The sequence below is a fragment of the Tiliqua scincoides genome, chromosome 1, assembly GCF_035046505.1.
Source record: "Tiliqua scincoides isolate rTilSci1 chromosome 1, rTilSci1.hap2, whole genome shotgun sequence".
Taxonomy (NCBI): Eukaryota; Metazoa; Chordata; class Lepidosauria; order Squamata; family Scincidae; genus Tiliqua; species Tiliqua scincoides.
This window is the reverse complement of record NC_089821.1, coordinates 168,820,589-168,840,744: the sequence shown is the minus strand read 5'-3', so window position 1 is coordinate 168,840,744 and position 20,156 is coordinate 168,820,589. Positions and strand designations below refer to the sequence as shown.

Sequence of the window (20,156 nt, the reverse complement as noted above, 5' to 3'; positions counted from 1 at the left end):
ACAAGACAAGCATCTTGGTTAAATTTTATTTAAATACTAGAAACATTTATTTTTTAAGAAATTATTCACTAGTGGTCGAGATGAACTTTTTAAAAAAAAATGGGAATGAGAGCAGTATTTTATACCATCCCCCACCCTACCCCCAAAGTACTACCTGCTTCTTTGAATTAAATATGATTTCCTCTTAAGTGTCCATCAGATACAGAACTGTTCAGTAATTAGACCCCTTGGGCATTTTCCCCACCATAATAGTCATTCTGAATTTCAAAAGAAAGAGGTAAGAACTTGGAGCTATACCCAGTTTTGAATGATGTACAGTAAAGAGAGGAAGTTGTGCAGGTGTGTGAAAGGGCAGACCCATAAAAGTGGAAGGATAAATGGCTTCACTAGCATTTTCCCTGTGCAATAATTTTTGTTTCTGTGCCATTTGATGCTGATAAATATTGATTGCTGAAAGTGGTTTTTTGGCTTGTACACCTCATCATTTTAAGGTGTAAATGTGTGTACATACAAAACTTTGCCCGTAAACAATTCACATCATTCATGAAAGGTGTAAACTTTCTTGTTGCAGATGCAGACTTGCTTCCTTCCTATTTCTTCATCTTTTTATACTCTTAAGAGTCTTCGGCTGTCTCAGTGCTACAACTGTCATTAATATTTGCCTTAAAGTGTAATTCAAGGCAAATGGGGGGGGGTCCCTCTGACAGTGAATCTCTGAGAAAGTTTAAGAGATGTCATAAAGCTAGCAAAAAGCTGCACATCCTTATCTCCAAAGTTATCCTAAAGCAAAATGAATTGTGAAGTCCCTTGCCCGGGTATTACAAAATGCACATGACACAGTTCTTGGGAGGCCTTCAAGCAGCCAACAACCAGAGTGGTGCCCACTTCCTTTCTCTCTACCAACTGGAGCCCAGCTCAACAGGCAAGGGGCAGAACCGGGCAACAAACCCTCCTGTCCATGTGCATGAGCGGGGCCTTATTCTAGAGAAATATTTGAGAATTTTGTGAGAAGTAGTGCATTAATAAGACTAGCCAAATTCTTTGAATAAATAAATGAATAAATACATTCATTTACTTATTTATTTCCTACCTTTCCCATGCCAAAGCAAATACCCAAGCGGCTCACAAAGCTTTTGAATAAAGTACAAAGTATCACAACAGGTAAAAAGAAAAACGTCAAACATTAAAAATTTAAACATTTTTGTTTAATTAAAACATTAATTTTAAAGTATGGGCAGCCCAATCCTGAGCTGCCTGTTCCGCCAGGACTGCGTGGCTCTGAAAGGTTGCCACAGCATCCTGTGCACAACAGGGCTGCCGCTGGCCGCTCCTCAGAGGAAGGGAACTTTTGTCCGTTTCCCCCAGGAAGGGAAGTAGCCCCGCAATGGGGTTACTTGATTCTGTGGCAGCCCTTGGGCCCTCCTACCTATCTGCTGCCTGGCGATCCGTGCAACCGCTGAGCGGCAGAACACTGGCACTGGATCATTGCTGAGGGCTGCAGACGTGCCTTACAGCATGTTTACAGCACTCAGTGCTGGCAGAGGACCAGCCGTAAGAGCTCAGGATTGGTCTCTAAAACATTACATAGTGAAACGTAAACCAAAACAGACTATAACAAATATCATTGTACAAAAGGGAAACAAATTAGTCTAGGGAAGCAGTCAAGTCACAGCCATATTTCAGAGGCACAGAGGGGAAATATCCACTCAGCAACCAAATATCCACTCTGGCAAGTGCCATACAAAACAGGTATGTTTTGAATCCTCGCCGAAAAGCTTTGAGGGAGGGAGTGGTTCTCCGTTTCCTGCAAGGAAATTCTATAGTTGTGGTGCCAATACAGAGAAAGCTTGCCCTGAGCTGCCACCCCTGGGACAGAGACAGCACTTGTAGAGGAGCCTCTCACTTGGGACAGAGGCAGCACTTGTAGAGGAGCCCCTTCAGATGAGGTATGGAAGGAGGTGGTCTATCAGATAACTTGGACCCAAATCACGAAGGTCCTTCAGGTTTAGAATTAGCACCTTGAATTGGAACCGGAAGCAAATGGGTCCCCAGTGTGACTGCTGAAACGGTGGTCCAGCCAAGTTATATTATCTGGCCCCCATAATCACCCAAGCCACCACATTCTGCACTAATTGCTGTTTCCAAACTGTTTTAGAGGGTAGCCCCACACAGAGTTCTTAGCAATAGCCCAGCTTGAAGTTACTAAAGCATGTGTCACCGTAACCAGGTCCAAATGGCTCAAGTATGCACTTTTGCAGTCAGGGAAGCATGACACTCAATGACCTCCTCATACTCCCATGTTGTATACAATTTCAATTTTTTGTACCATTGTAGCAAGCATTTTGGAAATCTCAGACAAGCTCTGTCGCCTTTTCTGACCTTGAGCTGTAGAGTATATGGAAATATGTACTTCTAAGCATGAGAAGTTGGAAGGGAACCAATACCATGGTGTCATTTACGTTAATGTTATGATACTACTTTTACTGTACTAAGCATTCTTTCTCTATAATTCATTTTTTAGACTTGGCTAATCCCATCTTCTATATCATAGATATTACCAGTTTTGACATAACTATTAAATGCTGTTACAGTCTTGCTGCTTTGATTTTTAATTTTAGAAGTTGACATTGCTCTGTACTTCTTAGGCTTTCTCTCTTTTTAACCACAGCATCAAAAATGTTATTCTATTAGCTGATTTTGAATTACATTTTAAAAAAACCTGTCAAATATGTCATATTTATCATATACCTTATTTTGGCATAGATTCCTGAGATCTATTATAGATGTGCCCAGATTTTACTCCCCCCCCCTTTAAACTATAGATCCCCAAGCTCTACTATAAACTGTTTATGAAAATTCCTTTAGTTTTCAAAATGATTCACCCTGTACCATAGATTGGTATTGGTATTAGTAGGTACTACTAATTCCTCTTGGACTCATGAAACTATCTGCTCAGTTCTGTGGATCAGGCAGGAGATCTGGTCTGAGCAGAAAGTCTAGTCTAGAGCCACCATTAAGCCACCATTAAGCCCGAAGATAACATACAAAAGTCACCAATTTGAGATCACCAGAAGCTTCTGTGAGTGGCAAGACCTCGAGAAGCGACCGACAAGCTGAGCTGCACTATTCCAGCTGCTCTTCGTTGCCCTTTGGCAAGACAGAAGGAGCTGTTTCTCAGCTAGATCCATCTAGAATGGTGTTTGTTCTTGAAAGAATGGTGTTCTTGTTCTGTTTGTTCTTTGTTATTGTAAAAGCCACCTTAGGCTTTTAGAGAAAGCCTGCCTATGTGAACTGTCTTGGATTAAAGCCAAAGGAGTAATCCAATGACCAAGAAAAGAGGTATACAAATACTGGTTATTATTATTATTATTATTATTATTATTATTATTATTATTATTATTATTATTATTATTATTATTATATTTGGCCAAGGGAGGGGCTGGATTGCATGCACCAGATCCTATCAATGTAACTGTGCTGAGAAACACCCCTGACCTCAGACTTACACCAGGCTCCATAGTGGGCATGGGTTTGAGAAGGCGTATACAGAGGTAAGAAAGCTTTTATTTATGTTCTGGTCCTTCCCCTGACACAGCTGCATGCTACAGTATGGCAGGGGATAGAACTGGGCTGCTGGTACAGTAATTATGGAGTTCGGAAGTTATTTTAAAGTACCATTGTAGAATGCTTTCTTGCAAGGACATAACAGAATTTGACACTGTCTCCCTCTCATTTCCAAACAAAGATGTCAGGACTACATACATATTATATTAACAGTCCTATCCAGGGCATGAACAGTGACCTTCTGATACCCCCATGTTGTATACAATTTCCGTTTTATATACAGTTGTGGGAGGGGAAGGGTTAAATCCTCACTCATCATGGTAGTGGCAGAATCTTATTTGCAATTTGAAAATAACAGAGTGTGCACACCCACAGACTTCCCTGTGTGGGCTGAGAGAGGAGAATGGAATAAAAGAGTGACCTTGTGATAACCAAATCAGATAGTAGGATAATCACAAACGTGATGCAATCTCAATAGAAGAGAAAAGGGATTGGCTACAACAAAAAGCTGAACTAAATGGATCATTGGTGTTTTTCACATGTGGGGTATCTATGTGAGGCCTGGTTTTGCTTAAATTGATAGCAGTTTTTTTTGTTTTTACTTTTCTGTGGAATTTCGTTTTCTTCAATCTAACTACAGCTTTACTATTGATGGTGGCACAATTTAGGATACCTTCCATGAAGAAGGCACTTAAACGTGAATCTGATAATATTCCCATGCAAAACTGAAGGAGGGTAGAACTCTTTCTCTCTCTCATTTTAGCTTTCCTTCAAAGTCTTTGTTTGAGAATTATATTATATTATATTATATATGCTGGGGTGGGGGAGAGAAGATGGTGGTTTGTATCTTACAATTCTACTGAACATGTAACTGCAGCCAATTTTGTTTCCCAGATTAATGTACTTGTAGAAATGGATACTTCAAAATACTGTTTGTCATGTTCACACTTCGTATTTTTAGTAGAACTCCTAAAACATCATAGATGTACCCTCAAAGCATATTGCATGAAAAGGCCTTTAGTGTCCTTTTCTCTACACTACAGGAACAGATTCTTTAGTGGCAAGCAGAACAGATACAACTTCCTGATACAGATGTGATGGCAATTGCACATTAAATCTCAGTGGTTCAACTATTCCTATTAATTACCTCATTGCCCTATATCCTATTTAAAGGATTTCTGATATGCACTTATCTCAAGTATCCATGAGAACCACAAAGTCCTCCAGGTTCTTTTCTACCAAAGCAAATTGCATTAAGAAAAAACTCTCTCTCACTCCCTCTCTCCACCCCCCCATGTGTATGTGTAAATAACATATCCAAATAACAGAAACCAAAACAATTTAATCACACATGCTTATCTGTTAACTATAAAGTATTGAGCCTCAAACATACTGAGTCATAAATAAGTAGAAAGGCGAAAGAACAAGCTGCACCTTAAAACAACGCAAGGCCTATTGCCTGTTGGAGATATAAACCTCTAACAGAGCAGTCCTATTCTTGCTATATAGCTGGCACAGATCCAAGTAGTCCCATAGGGCAGGCTGGGGCATTGCTCAGGGTAAGTAACCCCAAAAAGACTGCCAGCCACCTCCTAATATGGTGTAGATACAACACAGGCCATGTAGATTTGCTGTGCCAACACAAGTCAGGACTGGGCTATAAGCAATTTTTTTTTTGTCTCAATCTGTATTGCAAAACTTAGCTTGTCTTTTACTGCATTCAGGATGCATTACTATTGCTGCTTTAATCTGATTAAACTCCTGACATTTTTTTTTAAAGTACACCTTCAGTGATTCCTAGAAGAGTTACTAATTTGACCACGGAAAGATCAAACAAAACGTCAAGCATTAACAGCAAGAAAAATGGCCTGCTATAAAATGATGTAAAAATAAAATGCTAACAAGAGGATTGTCAAGAAACTGAAGGAGGGAGGTCCTGGAACAATAATCGTCATGCCTGGTGAGAAATGCAAAATGCATTGCAGGATAGGAAGAGTGAGGCAGTCAGTGAGGACACTCATGAAAAGCAGAGGAGAAGGACAAAAAAGGTACAATACCTTGCAGTTAGGAATAGCTCTTCTGCCCCTACTCCCCCATCCAATTGGTTGGTTTGGGAGTGTTTAGGGATTTGGTAGGTCTCTGCTGCCACCAGCCAGGCACAGAAGACCACTTTGGAAAACTGTTTGTTGGCAAGAGGAGGGAGACTCCCTCCTCAGAGCCCACTTTCCCAGGATGGTTGCACAGAAATAAGACTGAGTTGAAAGGTAGAATGGCAAGGTAAACCGTTTATTCTTTGAATTCAAACAGGAGCTCTCAGTGATATTGGCTGTTATTGAGGAACTTGTAAGGGCATACAAGTGTTTACAATTTATAGCATTTCAGAGATATTAGAATACAAAAAGCCCCCTTCTTGTTTGACATTTTGCTTATGTGGGTAACTTCATCTGTAAGCTGCTTTGAAATTCGGCTGTTAGCTTGTTCTGTGGTTTGACCTATACTACCTTGCTCTATGGTCAGACGATTCAACTCCTACACCTGTTTTTTTAGCAGTTCAGGAGACCAAATCTGAGAGTGCACACATACTAAGGTCAGAATCAGAGGGCATGTTAGCTCCTTGCTAACTGGGTAAGAGGCACTTTTTCAAGTGGGTGCTCCTCTTTTATTTAGCAGGGGGAGAGTAACTGGCCCTCCTCACCCCAGCAGTGTCTTTTCTAGTGGCTGTCTGCTGGTGTTTTGCATCTTTTAAGATTGTGAGCCCTTTTGGGACAGGGAGCCATGAGTTATTTGATTTTTCTCTGTAAACCGCTCTGTGAACTTTTTGTTGAAAAGCGGTATATAATAATAATAATAATAATAATAATAATAATAATAATAATAATTATTATTATTATTATTATTATTATTATTATTATTATTATTATTAGTCAACGGTCACTTTTCAGTCATCATGGAGAAGGTCACTCCTTGGTCATGGAGGAGGTCACCTCTCGGTCATCATGGAAGCTCTGATTCAAAATGGAGTTGTTCTCGTCAACATGTTCTCCTCAATCTGAAAAAGAGTTCCCAAAAGCTGGGAATTCTCACTTATAAAAAACCAAAACATTAGTGAGAACTGAGCGATCAGAGAAAGCAAGGCCAACCCACGCCCTTATGAACTGAAACCAGTCAAAAACAATAAAAATGAATATATTGGGGCTACTCGGTTCTACAGTGATCCAAGGGTCAGCGTAGAATTAAGAGACTTCGTGTCGGGCAGACAGCCTGACATGGAGACTCAGGATCCAGTGGAGCAAAGCTCCACAGGTCCCACCTCCTTCCTGCCCACTCCCTCCCCCGGAATGCCGCCTCCCCGCCCTCTCCCCACCCTCCCTCCACCTCCCCCACCCCAGAACACCTCCTCCCCACCTCCCCCACCTACCTCTCCACTGCCGGGCAGTCTGTGTGACTGCCAAGCGGTGGAGCACCAGTGTGCCATTGGTGCTGAGGGCCGCGCACTGCATAGGATTGTGTCACGCACTGCATAGGATTAGGCCCTCAGTTCTCTGCAAGACTTTCAAGTACTAAAACTTGGAATAGTGCTTAGAAACAGAAAGGGGTTCGGCAGAACTGTGTTGGTGTTGGCGCAGCTGCATCCTGAACTAGCTGCTGTTCCAAAATAGTATTCAAAGGCAGCTCGCATGTACAGTGCATTGCAGTAGTCTAATGGCAATGGAACACTCTTAACCAGAGGGGAGAGTACAAGATAGTACATCTTATAATGATGCAGGAGTTTCCAAACCAAAGGAGTTCATATTCTTAGTTCCTTGTTTCTGATGGCAGCAACTGTTACCCGGCGCATACCTGATCTTGTCTGATCTCAGAAGCTAAGCAGGGTCAGGCCTGGTTAGTACTTGGATGGGAGACCGCCTGGGAATACCTGGTGCTGTAGGCTTATACCATAGTCTTTCGAGACTGAAGGTTGCCAACCATTTGTTTCTGATATGTGCCTCTCTCAGTATTCTTGGATTATAGTATATAGTGTATACTCTTATAATGTACAGTAGTTAAAAAAAATCAGAAGCCATTTGTTTACTATATTAATCTGTTTCCTTTTTAGGTTCAGGACCCCATCTCATTTTTTTTTTCATTTTTATGAATAAAATTTGATCATCACCTAAATAGCATCAAAGGGAATAATATAGCATATGTTTTAAATATATTTAAATATTAAGTATAACATTTTATTAAAATAGAATATCAAATCTATCTTCCTCTATAGGCCTCTGGAACCAAAATTACTCATGCTAAATTTTTAAGAATCCTGTTAGCCACAGGAAATTTGGCAAGAAGCTCATTCATCCAGCATTTCAGAACCACCTGGTATAATTCCCCCCCCCCCCTTGCTAAAATTATACTTGTCATTAGCAGTGATTTAAGAGCGATCACTGCCTAATCAATGCAGTCTGCAACATTTGGCTAAAGGAAAGCATTGAAGGGAAATGCTTAGCAGTGATTAAGTCCTCATTGTGTGGGAGCCATCAGTGCAGATGAGAGAAGAGTGCATCCTGTAAATAGTGACACGTGCTGGCTGGCATGTTCCTGTGCTTCCTTGTGCGCTCCTTGAAATGAACCATTTGCGGAAAGAGGAAGGATTTTGAACCACAACCAGGCTGGATATTAATCCAGTCGAGCATATCTTGCTTTCTTACAGAGTTTAGCATAATAAGCCAGTCATTCAGTGATTGGCATTCATATGTATCAGACAAGTAAGCATAGGTTGGAATTCAGTCTGTGGAAGGTGGTAATAATTTTAACGTACATTGCAGGAACAAAAGGACGTGAAAGCATTCGACATGAGGCATATTTTATATTCAGGATGGTTACATTAACCAACGGCCCAATCCTGTTCTACCACCCCACCAATCTAGCAACACCAAAATGGCTATCACTGCATCCTGTGGGGCGGCGGCAGTTGCAGAGGTCGCTTCTGAACAAGGGAACAAGAATTCCCTTACCTGAGGGTTAGCTTTCACAGCATGAGGAGGTCTCTCATACACTAGTTTGCTGGGGTCTGGGAATGAAGATAGGATTTGGCAGCTGCCACCAAACCAGCACCATTACCAGACCCTATCTGCCCATCCCCCACCCCATCGCTGCTTTGTTCCACCCTCCCCCTACCCATTTCCATCCCACACCCCATCCCACCTTTCCTGTCACCTCATCTCCATCAGCAGCATTGCCTGGTTGCTCTGAAGCATGCAGGAAGGCTCTGGCCTTCCCACTGGCACTCTAGCAACATCTGAGCCTGCATGCTGCTGGAGCACCTTTTACAGCTGACGCTGACTGCTTTACGTCCGTTCTGCTGCTGCCTGGTCCAGTTAGGATTTATGTACTTTAAAAATGTACTTTATAATGTACTTTTAAGAAATCATGTTATGGCATTAATGTAGCTAATAGCTATTTATAATTAAAGGAAATGAAGTAATTTGAAGTCTTTTAGAGTAATGTGATATTAATTTGTAGGCAACAAGCTGTCTGCACTTTACTTTGTATGTTATTCAAATTTGGTGATGGCAAGAATCGTTAGGTGCAAATGAAATATCTTGAGATTTCATAGCTCTATCAGAATAACAAATATTTATGATTGTAAGTGCTTAATTTTGCCCTTATTATTGGGCTGGTAATGAGCCCCAAGCATTTGTAAATGAAGAATAAATCAGTGGAATTGCAGAGCTGTGAAAATGATGTGAGGATCAGTCTGGTAATTTGTTGTGTTGTTGGAATATTGAACTAATACAGAATCTGTGTGTATAATTTATAAGAAATCCTGTCAAAGGCCCAGTAGACAAACTCTCCAATCATTCATCATGTTAAGGATTCCCAGTCTGCTATGGCTACCTCTGTTGATAGTTCATCTGACATCTGTGCGCACAGCGCTACTCAAAGCAATGCTATTAAAACCTCTCATAACGATGTGACAATGGTATAAAAGAAGTCTATCTTCTTGCCTGTCAAGACAGAATGCAAGTCACTATTGTTGTTTTTACCATTACTACCATGGCCACAGTAAGGAGGACAATTGGTTTCCTAAACAAGTTAACACTGCCTTCCACAAGAAAAGCCACACAAAACAGAATTACAATTTGCAATGTTAATGATTTCCAAATGTGAAGTTGCCGCTTTAAACATTTCTAGCATGGTGACTTGGATTTTATTGTGTATAATTTTGATGGGTGGTTCACAACAAAGGCTCTGCACCATTTTTGGAAGTATGTATAAAGCAGCTTTATCATCATCAGTCAGATCATGATGCTATGATTCTACTACTGGTCCCCCTAGCCCACTTTGTACAGTCCATGTTGACTGGGAATAGCTCTCTAGAGTCTCAGGCAGATCCTCAAGGACCTTTCCCATCATCTGCTCCTTTTAACTGGTGATAGTAAGAATTGAGAACCTACACTTTTTGCATACAAAAAAAGACCAGGGGTATGCACGGCGCCTAGTTGAGCTGGAGTATCTAGTGGCACAAACAAAGAACAAGGGATTGTTGGGAACAGGCAAACAATGCAGGGCCATCATTGTTAGAAGAGCTGCACTGTATAGGAAAGCAAATGCTGTACCATCTATTGTAGGATTCAGAACTCTAGTAGCATCTTCAGACAGAGATGATGGCGGGTAAAAAGTTTGCTGGCTCATGGGGTTTGGAAACTCATTGTCATATTACAGGTCGGAAGGTTTACATGGGGGGAAAGTGGATTTAAATCTTATTTGCCTGGCGAAGCCTACTGATCCATGATCTCTGTCTACAGCGTGTCCATTTTTGGCATGGTTGCCCCAGCGAGGGAAGGATAGGATTGGGCTCTGATTAAACTTTCATATTCAGGCTTATTGATCTCAGCAAACCGATCTTAGTGCATTTTTGTTGTTACAAGTATGTTTGGGAAATACTGGATTGTTTGGGGGGAGGGAAAAAATTATGCTGATTTTTTCCCCTATTTCCATTAAAATCAAAAGACCACTTTTGTCACGTTGCATTTCTTAATTTATAATTACTTCCCCCAGTAGTTGGGCTAAGGTTTATTTATAGAAATGATTTCTATCCCATATTCTCCTGTTCAATACATGCAGAAGAAAAAAAATCATGCAACACTCAAGTATCTTGACAACAGTCAAGACCTCTGGCAACCTTGGCAGTGCTGTTGGACACAGCAGTAGCCATTTTGGTGCCGCTGCACCTGGCAATATTGCCCGAGATAGGATTGGGCTGTATATTTGCTAATGGCTATGAACAAATAAACACAAATTCCTTACTTTCCTTCTTCAGTTTTCCTATTACACCTTTGTATTAAGCCTTTCAACCTTGCCAGCTTTAAATTATCAAGAGATTATAGCTGAGCAAATAAAACTAGTAAGGCTGTTCTAAGCCGGAAGAAAGAAAGCAACATGAAATATTATTCTGTCACTTAAATACATTCTTATATTTACAGGTAATTCTTGCTACAAAGTACACTTCATAAATACTAAACTAGTATGTCTTGCAAACCCTACATTTGCATTTATGCTGGATCATTTATGCTGGTTACATTATAAAATGGCTTACTTCTGTAATTTTGAAGGTAATTTCCTGCACCTCCTGCCCCAGTGTGTGTGTGTGTGTGTGTGTATGTTTGAAACTCCCTTACTATTTCATGAACTTTATCAAAATCCAGCTTCCCGTGCCATTGGGTTATCAAGGCAGCAACTTCTCAAGTTCACTACAGGCAGAATTTTGTGATAAAATAGGGATGTACAAAACTCCAGGAAAATTCACTACTAAGTAGTATGTATGTATTTATTTATTGATTGATTGATTTATTTCCTGCCTTTCCCATATCAAGGCAAATGTCCAAGGTGGGTTACAAGATCCACACCAAAATGTATATATAAAAACAATTAATAAAATCATTAAAACAATAAAGCCATAGGAGAGGCAACTATTTGGACCAAAGCATTATTACAGAGGCACAGAAGGCAGACATCAACCCATTTCAACATTCCAACCCAAAGGATCTGCCAAATTCACCTTGGTTTTTGGTGCTGGCCTTCACCCTTAAAGAGGCCACTGCTGACACCACATCCTACCTCCTTGCCAGATCTTCCGCAATTCCAATACAGACCTTCAGTGTGCAGCAGGACCTCTTGGCACCTGCCACTGTGAATATTCATAACTCTCCTTGGATGCAGTGATACCCCTGGGCATTTTGAACTAAAAAAAGAAGGTTGCTGCCATCGTGAACAATATAGAGCTATTGGCACTATCGCAGCCACCATTTTTCATTTTTTCCACCAGACTCTGCTTGTTTATGGCCCAAAACGACATCAGTCTATACTACTAAGGCCCAAATCCTAACCAACTTTCCAGCACTGGCATAGCGGTGCCAATGGACTTGTGCTGCATTCAGCTGTTGGGGGGACACTCACAGAGGCCTCCTCAAAGTAAGGGAATGTTTGTTCCCTTACCTCGGAGCTGGAAAGTAGGTTAGGATTGTGCCCTAAATGTCAGCCACTGCTTTGCCATTGCTCATCTAATCAACTGATCAGGAAATATCCTGTCCACAATAGAATTGGCATTTGTGGGGGAGAGCAGTGCCACCCGACTATACATGCAGTGGTTCCCTAAAGGGAGCGGGAGCACTATGTGGAAAAGTGTTGTAAATATGTTTTTATCTTGTTTTTAAATCATGTTTTTAATTGTGTTTTTAATTACTATTGTACGCCGCCTTGGGTCCCTTCAGGGAGAAAGGTGGGGTATAAATTAAGTAAGTAAGTAAGTAAGTAAGTAAAATAAATAAATAAATAAATAAATGAAAGCAAGGATGGCTACCAGAGCAAGATATTTTTCTGACTGTGGAACAGCCTTGCAAAGGGAATGCCTTGGGAGCTTCTAGCAGGAAAGGAAGTACCCCAACATTTCCTGGAGGGGGTTTCTATGGGGAACTGACCATCAAAACATGCAGTATGGACACTTCCAGCCTAACCTAGTGATTGTTTACCCATTCTGCCCGCTTGCATCCGAGTAAGAAAGCAGAATGCAGGTGTGATCATCGAGTTAGGCTGCAGAGATTTTTGGAGTACTTCAGTGGAGTGGTCTTGTCTCACTTGCCGCCTCCGCACTGCACATGCCTCAATCCCATATACATTTACTCCAAAGTAAGCCCCACAGTGTTCAATGAAGCTTACTCTCAGGTAACTGTGCAAAGGATTGCATACACAGTTGACTTTTTCTTTGGTCAAACAGTGACAGATATTAGTTTCACCTGAAAGTGTGCCAGTCAACCCTTTCAATTACAAATCACCTCACTTTTTTTTTCTTTTTCTGAAGATGTACTGTAATATAGGGAAATATTTGTGCACATTTTTCACTATGAGAAAATTTGGATTCCAAGAAGAGTTGCAGTGCAGAAGACATACTGATAGCTTTTGTTGGCCATAATACACATCGCATGCAGTGCTCTCATTTCTTACCAGTTGATTTGGCAGTCCTATTTTGGCTCTGAAACAAGCTGTTGGCCTGTTCTTTTTGGCACAGTTAAGATGTCAGAATGGCAGCTGCCAGACTAAAGAAGCAATGTCTGATTAAGTATTAATGTTAACATGCACATTTATAATTCTCCTATTAAATATCTTGTCCCATAAGGACCTGATATTTGGAGGTTGTAAATAGGACTTCAGAATATCATTTCCTGCAGAGAAATTCTGGCCTTCATACACAGAGTATAAATGAGATAGTGAAATATAATCAAACCTTTCAGAACACAAAATTTAAATTGGCCTGCAATTTAAATATGCTATTGGGTTTTGATTGCAGGTGAGTGTGTGGTTCATAAGAACATTTCAACAAATGTGTTCAGGCACTGGAAACAGCACATAGCAGCAATTTAAAAGTAGTCATCTCCTAATTATGCAGTGCATATTTACCATGAACAATTCATTTCAGTGTAATCAATCTCTGGATGGCAACCCAAATACATATACTATAATCCCAACTTCTGCATATCCTCTGCAGGTGCCATATCAAGACACTTGACTGAAAGTTGAATTCTGTTGAAAGTTCAGAATTCAAACATTTGCAGGAAGAAGAAGAAAAAAATCACACAAAGACAAGAACTGTCATTAATTCAATTATTCGTTTGTAAAAATTAGTTTTGTTACATATTCATTAGGCATACTTTTTTCAATTGTTTATCCTTGTTTTGTGGTTCTAGCAGAAGTGGCAGAAAAATTTATTTTGACAATCATCTCCCAATAACCTCTTTTTTCCCAGAATGCCCAGGTACTGCATTGGAAGCAAGAAAAATGGGACAGCCTTTTTTGGGCTGGTCACCATTTTTTTCTTGGAATGTTCTGGAAGGATGCAGTATCTTTAAAAGAAACAATGGTGAGCATTGCTGCTGCCACCACTGCAGGCAGTAGGGCAGCTGTTTTCAACCACTGTACCGTGCTACACTGGTGTGCTGCGGGGCCAGAGGAAACAGGCAGCAGCTGCGCTTGTAGGGAAAACGGCTGCTTTGACCCTCACATGGCAGCCAAAAAGGAACAGCTGCGGCTGCTTTGCATCTCCTGCTGCTGAGCAACAGGAAGCAACCCGGTCCTCATTTACCTGGAAGTAAGCCCCATTGACTATTATGGGGCTTACTTCTGAGTAGACACACCTAGGATTGGGTATTGTGCACTGTTGCCTCCTCTGTGTGCTGATTGGGCAGCCAGAGGAGCCTGGAGGAGGTCTGGGCGGAGTGAGCGAGAAGGAGGAAGCCAGGGCAGGCAAGCAGGTAGGAAGCCAGTGAGTCTGCTAAGGCCACCAGTCTAAGAATGAATTGGCTGAGGGTCCACAAAAGTCCCTTCTCCTTGCCACAGTTGCCTGCAACACTCCCTGCCTTGCCTTTTGCCTTTCAGAGGAAGGGTGTTGGGTCACAATCCTTTCCACATTAACCTGGGAGTAAGCCCCATTGACTATAATGGGGCTTACTTCTGAGTAGACACGCCTGGGATTGGGCTTTTGGTTGCACTCTTTTTCCTTAAATACAGAAGCAAGCAGTGGGGGAGAGAGAATGTGAGGCAAGTGATTCTGGACCTTGGGAAGGAGGACCTTGAGAGGAAGGACAGTAAGAGAGGTGCTAATTGCAATTATGAGATTGGGGGGATGTGCCTTTGGGAGGAGGTGGGGTGAGGAGAAGAGAAGTGCCAATTGCTTGCTCCTGCATTTAAGAAAAAAGAGTGCAACCAAAAGCCCAATCCCAGGCATGTCTACTCAGAAGTAAGTCCCACAGGCACATCCCCTCATCTCACAATTGCAGTTAGCACCTCTCTTACTATCCCTCTCCTCATCCCCACCTTCCCAAGGTCCAGAATCACTTGCCTCACGTTCTCTCTCTTCCCCCCACTCCCGCTGAATCCTGCAGTTGTTTCAGTCATGTCTCCTCCTCACCCCTCATCTCTTCACTGTGTTCAGTCTGACCTGTCATTGCCAGCATTTTCTGGCATAACATTTCAGTAACATCTGATCACCCTGCTCAAAACATTTTCCTCTCCAAACTTCTTGTGAGTCTTTGGCTGCAACCCTAACCACATTTTTCTGAGAGTAAGCCCCATTGAACAAAATAGGACTTACTTCTGAGTAGACCTGGTTAGGATTGTGCTCTTTGTCATCTAATGTTTAAATTGTATTAATTATATTAATTTAAAATTAATTGCAATGTAGTAATTTAATGTAAGTAAAAACTGGTAGAGTGCCTTGACAATTTTAGTGCCTTGTCAGTGTGCCGTGAGCTGAAAAAGGTTGAAAATAGCTGCAGTAGGGAAAACAATATTATGACAGCCCAATCCTGTGAGCCTTTTGTGACAGTGGAACAAGCTTTCTGCTGCTGCAAAAGGCCCAACCATGGCACAAGGATAATGTCACGGTTGGGACAGTCCAAGTTGTTGCAGCAAAACAGCTGCAGCCTTTGACCCATGCCGCCACAGACCCCAGTCTGCGGGGCCAGTAGAAGCATGTTGTGGGCAAGAAGGGGGAGGGCAAATTGGGGAAGGGAAGGGATAGATTCTGTTCCTTTTTCTTTGCTTGGTCCTCTACCTTTTCTCTCAGAGTCACAGCAGCTTATACAGGTTGAACCTTAGCATCTGCTTTCCCAGACCCCCCACAAATACAGAAACCCAGAAACGTTCTGAGTCCTTTCTGCACATGTCTTTCCAACACCTCAGGGGCGGCTTTCCGAGGCCTGGAGAGAACATGTGCAGTCTCTCCCAGCCTCAGAACACCTCTGGATGCAACCAAAGGTTTTGGGCACAGCGTTCATGGGCCTCAGAAAGCATCTGGATTCACTTTGGGTCACTTCAAGTCACTTCAGGTCACTTTGTAGGTCAGGTGGAACCATCCAGCACAGGTTTGGAACCTGTGCCATGTCAAATTCATGGTTTCCGAACCTGTGGATAAAGAGGGCCCATCTGTATAGCTAGTGTTGATCTGAGGAGACCCACAGGCCATAAGGAGACCTACAGAGAGATAAGGAGAAAATATTTTCCCTTACCTTTCCTAAGCCTCCTATTGGCCCCTCAGCATTGGCATGGCTGCATGGGAGATGGGATTGGCCTGCTAAAAACAGAAAAAAATGAAAAAGAAATTTTAAAAAATGAACTATAAATAGGTAAGTATTCAGTAAGGTGTTCAATGCATTAGCATTTGTTTCAGAATGAATGAAAAATGAACCCATGAACATCATTTGATGTATTTCTTTTTCTTTTGTTCTGAAACAGATATACGTCCCTACGCACATATAGAAACAGGAACTTAGCTGCAAAGCTGTATGGCGCATATAGGTACATATACTGTAATATATATACATTTACACCAAATGCCTGTTTGATATAAGCAAGTGGCCGTGGCTGTCCATCTGCTGATCTCCAATGCCCAGAAACTCCAAGGGCACACAATGTTCTTGCACCATCAGAGGTGCCCTCTGTAGTGAACTGAATGCGAGAATCTGTATATACTGGAGAAGCTCTGTATACCAAGCTACATTCACAGGATCAGTCGGTAAGACTCCTGTACATACAAGCTGCCATTAATTTATCTTGAACAATCATGACTGGAAGTAGATCAGGAAACATATTGCATGTTCAGAGAAGAAGAATTAGTATACCTCTGATTTTATCCTTCAAGCCTTCTTGCCTATATTTGGAGAGTACATTAATTCTTGTTGTGCACTTGTAATCAGGAAGCTTGGGTAGGGAACACTGCTATACTTTGAGTTAGCATCAGGTGATGAAGCTGAGGCTGACAAGGAGTCTGACATTTTCAGCAAATTAACCCAGTGATGTGCAATATGCCATTTAACTCTATTGTTTAGGAAGCAAGTTAGTGAAACTGTTTAATATAATTTAAGAATAAAGCTTTTGGAATGGTATGGTACATTGGAAAGATATCAGGTGCCAAATAAAAGCAATTTAGATTCCTTAAAAAATGCTCAGTCATTCAAGAATTTTTTTTTAAAGTGATATATTATGCAGTGAGCCAGGAAATGCTTTTTTAGCATTGTACAATAACTGTTTATTACAAAGAACTTAAATACTCATAGAAATGTACAGGTATGCATGTTTATAAACCTGCAGACCTTCCTCTTTTCCCAATACATTTTCTGAGCCTGCCTCCCCCTCCATAGATCACAGTTCTGGGCCTATCTACCTACTGGAAAAGGGTATATGTGAGTGTACTGGAACAGTAATGGAGTGTTTTCCAAACTGTGAGCCGTGGTGCCCCAGGGAGCCACAGAAACCTGTGAGGGAAACCACGGAATCCTTGCAAAAAAATCTACCACTTTAGACAATGCATAGGATTGTAGCCTTAATGGGGAGCTGTGGCCAATGTTCAGTAGGTCAAGGGAGCCACCAGATGAAAAAGTTTGGAAACCACTGCAAAAATGGTTATTTACTATTTTTTTCTATGCTGGTTTGCAAAGAATTGTGAAAGTCATTTCATGAGCCACGTGGGGTCTTAAATGAAACTTTCAAAAACAGCATTTTTTTTTTTCCAAAAGTCAGTGGATGGCCTGTCTGGGCATTTGCTCATCAGAAACCCAACCTGGCTTCTTATCCCATAGTAAGGGTGGCAGTGATATCACCCAAAGCACTGTCAGAGTGGGTGGGGCCGTAGTATTCCAAGAAACCTGAAATTCCACTGGGTGCATGCATGCCATTGAATGAGTCCGCAGAAGATCTTTGACCCTGAACTTAAAATTTATTTTTAAGCAGTCATCAAGGTTTGTATGAGTGCATTCAGTTTGGTGGAAACAACTCCAACATATTCATTCAGCTTGGGTTGCAGTTCAGAGACCTCTCTCCTAATTAGCATTTTGAAATAAACATTTTCCTAGAGTGATATTTTAAATTGTTTCATTTCTTCAAATGTGTCAATCACATTGCTTGAGATGATAAAAGAATGATTGTGTTCCATGTGTTTGATTCATAATGAGCTCAAAACAAAGACAGCTTAAAAGTTAATTTAGGGCCCAATCCTTATCCAACTCTAGTGCTGATGCAGCCATGCCAATGGGGTATACTCTGCATCCTGTGATGAATGGGCAGTGATGGAGGCCTCCTCAAGGTAATGGAACATTTTTCCCCCTTTACCTTTGGGCTGCATCAGCTCTGAAAAGTTGGATAGAATTGGGCCCTCAGGCTTGATATAAACTTTTTTATACTAAAGAAGCAGTAGATGGATGGAATGTTGGGTAGTCAAAGGGTATTACAGTATCAGTTACATCCTTCTGTTGCTACATTTCCAGCATGTTAAAAAAAAATCCAAATTTGGCACTCTGACTTTATAACCCACACCAAGCTTGCATTTATATGTACGAATATAGTGTATAGTTGCATATATTTTATAGTTGCTTGGTCTTGGGATGCCTTTCCTTTTCCTGAAAAGAATTTGAAATAACTTGAATAAAGTGTGTTTAAAAGATATCCAATTCTCCAAAAGGTAAAAGAGATGCTCCTATTCAGTCATCTTTCACTGTGTTATATATTATGCACCAGATGAGTCAATGCCTAGAGAAGGGCATGCTATACAGGAAAATAATCTACTGATGGGTGATCTTTTCTTGCATATCAGCAGAACATTGGGCAGTTGTGCTGCCTGCTTCCTCAGTTTATGGCACTCTTGGGACCCAATGCAGACTGATTTAACACCTGGCTTGAAGATTGCATCTCATCTATTTGTGTGTTCGGTAACCTTCTTCCAAAAAAAGGACAGATGCAAAAAGGTCTCTGTTTAAAAAAAGAAAGATTGAGAACATTCTAACGAATGCTGGGATATCTTGCCAAGGATAAAATATGGTTAGATTACCCCCTTAGGAATTTTGCTTTCAAGAGATAATGATAAAATTCCCAGATCAGCAGTAGTATTCAGTATTTGGCTTCACATACAACATGTTAGCTTATCTGCAAAGGTGCCTTCTTCAATCCTTCCTGTTTTCAAATGACTCTCTAATCAATTTTTTTTAACATATATAAAATTATATAGGATGGCTTCAAATAGTCCATTTAGGTTTAAAAAAAAAAAAAAAAAGATAGGCCAGTAGAGAATATACACACACAGCTTGGAAAGCATAAAAAGCACACATGGTAAAATGTAGCACATGTTTATTTACCATGTTTCTTGTCTGTAAGCAGCAAAATCCATTCCCACTTAGGTCCTGGGTAATTTAAGGAAACTTGTTGGATTTTGCATGACTGCTTGCACCTGGATTTTGTAACCAGATGTTGCTCTCTATGCAAAAACTCTTACTGATAACTAGGAATATAAGAATAGCCCTGTCAGATCAGGCCAGAGGCATGTCTAGTCCAGCATCCTATTTCCCACAGATGCCTGTAGGAAGCCCACAACCAGGAAGTAAAGGCATAACCCTCTCCCATTGTTCCTCCCTGCTGCTGGAATTAGCAGGGTGCACTGCCTCAGAACCTAGAGCATGTAGCCATCCAGACTAGTATCCAGTGATAGTATTTATGGGGTTGCATCCAAATGTTCTTGCACAAGCAGAAAGGCATCTTTACTCATGCAAGCTGGCCACTCAGTTTCTGCCAGTTTCTCCTGCTGCAGCCCTCATACCCATCCTACACTGTTCTGGAGGGTCCCTTGTCCCTCAAGAATAGATTGGGAGGGCACAGAGAGTTGTCATGGAGGGAAAAGTGCAGGTGACTTCACTTGCTCTGAATTTCTGAAGTGCCTAAAATGCAAGTACTTTAGAAACAAAGTTAGAAACAAATCTTGGTCCTGACCATAAAAATCTATCAAAGGGAAGGTGGAAAGTAAAACTGACAATTGCTGGACTATAAACAAAATCAGAACATTAAAAAAAAATCAGGTGGAAAAAATCAAGATTAATAAAAAGAAGAAGCTCATAAAGGAAGAAATAGTAAATTGGTATTAGATAGAAGGTAATTCTATGTACAAGGATCAGGAAGCAAGAAAGCCATTGTGAGAGAGAGCAAATTAAGTAAGTAAATTAGGAGAACAAATGGGAAGAATATAAAGAAAGCTAAGAGAGAAAAGAACCAAGAAGAGATGAGATAAAGGGGGTGTT

The 20,156-nt window shown here is 41.1% G+C and overlaps 1 protein-coding gene and 1 pseudogene across 1 annotated transcript in view; both read left to right on the top strand.

The window, feature by feature from the left end:
- The window catches only part of CSMD1 (CUB and Sushi multiple domains 1), a 947,002-nt gene that overhangs the window by 209,074 nt on the left and 717,772 nt on the right, over window positions 1–20,156 (top strand). The window lies entirely within an intron of this gene.
- On the top strand, window positions 7,376–7,495 carry LOC136637308 (5S ribosomal RNA; annotated as a pseudogene).